Source organism: Hippopotamus amphibius, chromosome 17 (genome assembly GCF_030028045.1).
Source record: "Hippopotamus amphibius kiboko isolate mHipAmp2 chromosome 17, mHipAmp2.hap2, whole genome shotgun sequence".
Classification (NCBI taxonomy): domain Eukaryota; kingdom Metazoa; phylum Chordata; class Mammalia; order Artiodactyla; family Hippopotamidae; genus Hippopotamus; species Hippopotamus amphibius.
The window spans coordinates 20,712,029-20,717,762 of NC_080202.1; the positions used below are offsets into that span (position 1 = coordinate 20,712,029).

Consider the following 5,734-nt stretch of genomic DNA (forward strand, 5'->3'; position numbering starts at 1 on the left):
ATCAGGTGACTATGACTTTTCGTTTCTATGGCAACAATAGTAATTACAAAGATTGTGGAGTAAATTGCCTTTTTCTGATAGTTCTGGGAAGTATAGACAGTGAAAAGTTGACATTTGAGAGCGAAACTATCCCACTGAGAAGACCCATGGAAAACCTAAAAGCCTTGGAGAAGTCACTCATCCCATATAATTTCAGGGCAAATATGGCTAGACACCATGCTAAGGGCCTGACTGTTAGGTTGTTGAGTTCAATGCCAATTAACTCAACAACTGCACCAGATCTCTTCCACTAAGGAAAGGGCACTGGCATGGAAGGACATCTTGGTTGCTTCCAAGTTTGGGCAGTTATGAATAAAGCTTCTATAAACATCCGTGTATCAGTTTTTGTGTGGACATAAGTTTTGAACCTCTTTGAGTAAAAACCAAAAGTGAATTGTAGCACTTCTCACTGCCCACTACAAAGAGGGAAGCTCCATGCTTGGTTGGTTTCTCAGAATATTGGACATGCAGGTCTAATCCACTTTCTGGTAACCATTAAGACTGCCAGAGGACAGGACTCTGTAGCAGGTCCAAAGCAAGGATGCCCAGCCATTTTCACATGATGGCCCAGCAGACCCAATGGGAATGGAAGGCTCTCTAGAAGACAGAGTTCTGAAGAAGGCCTCTAACAAGCTCCAATAACAGTCCCTAAAGTTGTGGAGGAAGACCGTGCTCTCTTCTGCCAGCAAATGTTGTCCATGTGAAATCAGTATCTGGCTCCCCACAGGGCCCTATTGAGACTGAATGTTGTCGGACCATGAGGCAGCAAGTAACTGTGTGACCTGAGATCCCGTCACATCCTAGGAGTCATCTGATCCACTAAATCACACAGTTGAAGGTACACAGGAGAATTCCATCATAAAATGGAACTCAAAAATATGAGACTGGGCACAAGCGGGTCTGCAAGCAAAAACAAGCTATAAAAACAGGCAGCTCAGACTCCCATGGTACCTCCATCCACTGTTTCACTGCCTTTCCCTCCACTCGCAGCACGGGCCTCAACCAGAATGGATGGTTGCTGCCCTCTGCCCCATTCAGGGGTAGCCCTGCAAGACAATGCCAGAGGGAACTCCTCTAGGTCAGCAAACCATCTTTGGGCTGGAATGAGAGATCTTCAAGGACTAAGATCCAAAAGAAATAAAAGTTTAAGTACCCCCATGAGATAAAGACTCCTGTCCAACTGAGGTGGGCAGAACTTGGAAGAGTTGATGGGAGAAGGAAGGCTGCTATAATTACCAAGGCCTGAGGTCAGCTCCAGAAGTGGGACAGCAGCAGCTAGGTTTTGTGCTAGTTGATGTTTCTTTCTCCTCTCTCCCATGTGGCCTGATAAGAAGATTGGGGATGCTGACATTTTTGGTTTCAGATGAACATTTGACTGAATTGACACCACAGTAGGATAGCTTCATTTACTGTATTGGGGACATTAACCCTTCACCCACAGGAAGGATAAAGGGAGATGTTTGAGAGGGTGAGAAGGTGCATTGTGAACATCTTCCATTTGTCCCCCTGGGATCCATTCTCCATCCTGTTCTGGACCCCAGGAGGCTATCTGGATGACATCAATGGGTCCCTTGCCACCCGAATTCTAGTTGATTTCGTCAGTAGGGACAATGACTGAAAATTAGCAGGAGGGAAGAGAGTAGCGCAAGGCTTTTAAAAAAATATTGCCCATTTTACAACCACATTATCACTTTTCATGCTAAGTCATTCTGTTCACGTATTTGAGTTCCCATCTGCCATGGGATTCCCAGCACCTAGAACAGGTAGTTTCACACACAGGCAGAGTTTCTTCTTAGAAAGGAGAGCTTCCAGTCACTTAACATCCTTCAGAATATACAGCTGTTTCCATCCTGGAGGCTGGAGAGAGCATAAAATTCTGTACAACGGTTGCCACAGCCACCCTTGGAGTGATCTCAAACGTGACCTTCCCTCCCAAGTTTGAAAACCAGATGACGCTGTCCAACCTGATGTGTTCATCCAGCCCCTCAGGTGCCTTGTTGCTCTGGACTACACCTTTTGCTTCCTCATTTCTTTCAAGAGCTTCATCTGCTGTGCTTATTAAAACAGCAACCCCTTGCCGGGAGTGATCCTTTTTTCAAAAAAAGAGCTGGCATAGCTCTGCCACATGCGTCTCCTTGTGTTCCAAATACAATTCACTCTAATCTTTGAAGTGCCACTCACACCCTGAGCCCCAGGAAGCCTCCAGAGAGTCAGGAGGGATGTTAGGTGGAGAATTTCCTCTTACCTCCTGCACTGTTCTTTGCGGGTACTTGGCTTTTGGATCTCATTGCAAACAACTCTGGTGCACTCTCTTCCTGAATGGTAGGCTAAGAAGTGGGGAGGCCCCTGTAATCCAAGTGGCTGGTCATAGTGATTTTTTTCCCCCTCATAGTAGTCTCTGTTGTCAGTGTGGAAATTCTTAGCTTCATCAATCATGATACGTTGCATCTTTGCAAACTTACTTTTTCATGAAGGTTTTCTGAGCTATTGCCTGGCACATGTTTTAGTTGCTATTGAAAATGTAAGACGCAGCTCTTTCCGCCATCTTTCTGTGCCGCCATAATGGTGCACAAGAATGTCCTGGCTGATGCTCTCAAGAGTATCAGCAATGATGAAAAGAGAGACAAATGCCATGTTCTTATTAGACCATGTTCCAAAGTCATCGTCTGGTTTCTAACTGTGATGATGAAGCATGGTTACTTTCATGCATTTGAAATCATTGATGATCACAGGGCTGGGAAGATTGTTGTGAACCACACAGGCAGGCTAAATAAGTGTGGAATGATCAGCCCCAGTGATCTGATGTGCAACTCAAAGATCTAGAAAAATGGCAGAATAACCTGCTTCTGTCCTGTCCGTTTGATTTCATTGTACTGACAACCTCAGCTAGCATCATAGACCTTGAAGAAGCAAGACGAAAACATCCAGGAGGGGAAATCCTTGGATTCTTTTTCTAGGGATGTGATACATATGTGCAAATAAAATGCCTCAGAGTAGGGGAAAATGTAAGACACAAATGCAGGTTTTCCTAATGAAATAAAGAAACCAGATTATTTTTTTAAATTCTTTTAAAATTGAAGCATAGTTTATTTACAGTATAGTTTCATGTGCTTAACACAGGTAATTCAATATTTTTATAGATTATACTCCATTTAAAATTATTAGAAAATAATGTCTATTTCTCTATGCTGTACAATATATCCTTGTTGCTTACTTATTTTATCTTATCTCTTATCTCTTAATCCCATACCCTTATCTTGTTCCTCAGCCCCCTCTCCCCCCAGTCACCACTAGTTTGTTCTCTATATCTTTTTCTGTTTTATTGTATACACTCATTTGTTTTATTTCTTAGACTCTACATATAAGTGATAACAGAGCATTTGTCTTTCTTTAACTTATTTCACTAATCATAATACCCTCTGGGTCCATCCATGCTGGTGCAAATGGCAGAATTTCATTCTTTTTTTAATGACTGAATAGTATTCCATTGTGTATATGTATATATATATATACATATACACACCACATCTTCTTTATCCATTCATTTATTAATGGACACTTAGGTCATTTCCATATCTTGGCTGTTGTAAATAATGCTGCTATAAACATCAGGATGCATGTATCGTTCTGAATTCGTGTTTTTGTTTTCTTCGGATATATACCCAGGAGTGGAATTGCTGGGTCATACAGTAATTCTTTAGTTCTAAAAAAAATTTTTAGTTTTTTGAGAAACCATCATACTGTTTTCCACAATGGCTGCACCAATTTCCATTCCCACCAACAATGCATGAAGTTTCCCCTTTCTCCACATCCTTGTCAGCATTTGTTATTTATAGTAGACTTTTTGATGATAGCTATTCTGACAGTTGTGAGGTGATACCTCATTGTGGTTTTTATCTACTTTTCTATAATTATTAGTGATGTTGAGAATCTTTTCATGTGCCTGTTAGCCATCTCTTTGTCTTCTTTGGAAAAATGTCTATGTAGGTCTTCTACTCTGAAATTAATTTTTACACCTCTTTGATCTCCTTAAACCTGAAAGAGGGGAAGAAAAGCATAGAGTTCAGCTGGATACTTTTTAGGTACCTGATATACCAAGATTGCCAGCGAGCAACTGGACACATTAGAAATGTTTTGAGCTCAGATAAAAGTTACAGCTTTTCTCCATTAAAATGTAATCAAATCAGTGTATTGGTTATCACTACTAAAATTTAACTTTTTTTCTGAAATATTGCTATATAAGCATACAAAAGAGGTATGCAGTAATAAAGGAGTAGCATGTGGCGGACCAACATTTCCACAGAAAACACCTAGAAAAGTCAGTTATAATACATAAAACATCTGTTTAAAGGCATTATAGAGCTGAGGCAACCAGTTTTGCTTTGCTTTAGACAAATTAGAGATTTGCAAAGACAAATCAGAGATAAAACGTTCCAAGCTTTCCTTGAGTAGCTAAGTCTCTGACTGGATTAAGATAATCGACAGCTATTCTATCTGCCTTGCAAAGGAAAGTATGAAACCTCTTGAGAGAAAGATACTATCATCTAGATCCTCTATACCTTTTTTCATACAGTGTCTAGCATTTAATTGAAAATTACCTGGCATGCCAAAATACAGGGCTGTGTGGCTGAAGATGAAGAAGGAAAAAAACCATACAATATAAATAGACCAAAGTTTATCCAAAGAATGGAATTACCAGACAAGGACTGAAAAAGAGCTATTATTTTTTTTTCCTTTTTTTTTATTTTTTTATTTTTTTATTTTTTTGGGGGTACACCAGGTTCAATCATCTGTTTTTATACACATATCCCCGTATTCCCTCCCTTCCTTGACTCCCCCCCCTTGAGTCCCCCCCACCCTCCCTGCCCCAGTCCTCTAAGGCATCTTCCATCCTCGAGTTGGACTCCCTTTGTTATACAACAACTTCCCACTGACTATTTTACAGTTGGTAGTATATATATGTCTGTGCTACTCTCTCGCTTCGTCTCAGTTTCCCCTTCACCCCCCGCCCCCTCCCATACCTCGAGTTCTCCAGTCCATTCTCTGTATCTGCATCCTTATTCTTGTCACTGAGTTCATCAGTACCATTTTTAGATTCCGTATATGTGAGTTAGCATACAATATTTGTCCTCTTTCTGACTTACTTCACTATGTATGACAGACTGTAGTTCTATCCACCTCATTACATATAGCTCCATCTCATCCCTTTTTATAGCTGAGTAATATTCCATTGTATATATATGCCACATCTTCTGTATCCATTCATTTGTTGATGGGCATTTAGGTTGCTTCCATGTCCTGGCTATTGTAAATAGTGCTGCAATAAACATTATGGTACAAGCTTCTTTTGGGATTATGGTTTTCTTTGGGTATATGCCCAGGAGTGGGATTACTGGATCATATGGGAGTTCTATTTTTAGTTTTTTAAGGAACCTCCAAATTGTTTTCCATAGTGGCTATACCAACTTACAGTCCCACCAACAGTGCAGGAGAGTTCCCTTTTCTCCACACCCTCTCCAACATTTGTGGTTTCCAGCCTTTGTGATGATGGCCATTCTGATTGGTGTGAGGTGATACCTCATTGTGGCTTTGACTTGCATTTCTCTGATGAGTAGTGATATTGAGCATCTTTTCATGTGTGTGTTGGCCATCTGTATGTCTTCTTTGGAGAAATGTCTATTTAGGTCTTCTGCCC

General features: G+C 40.8%; 1 pseudogene; it reads left to right on the plus strand.

Annotated features, from left to right (window-relative positions):
* The first annotated feature begins 2,598 nt into the window (after nucleotides 1-2,598).
* LOC130840552 (40S ribosomal protein S15a-like) lies at nucleotides 2,599-2,996 on the plus strand (annotated as a pseudogene).
* The last annotated feature ends 2,738 nt before the right edge of the window (nucleotides 2,997-5,734 follow it).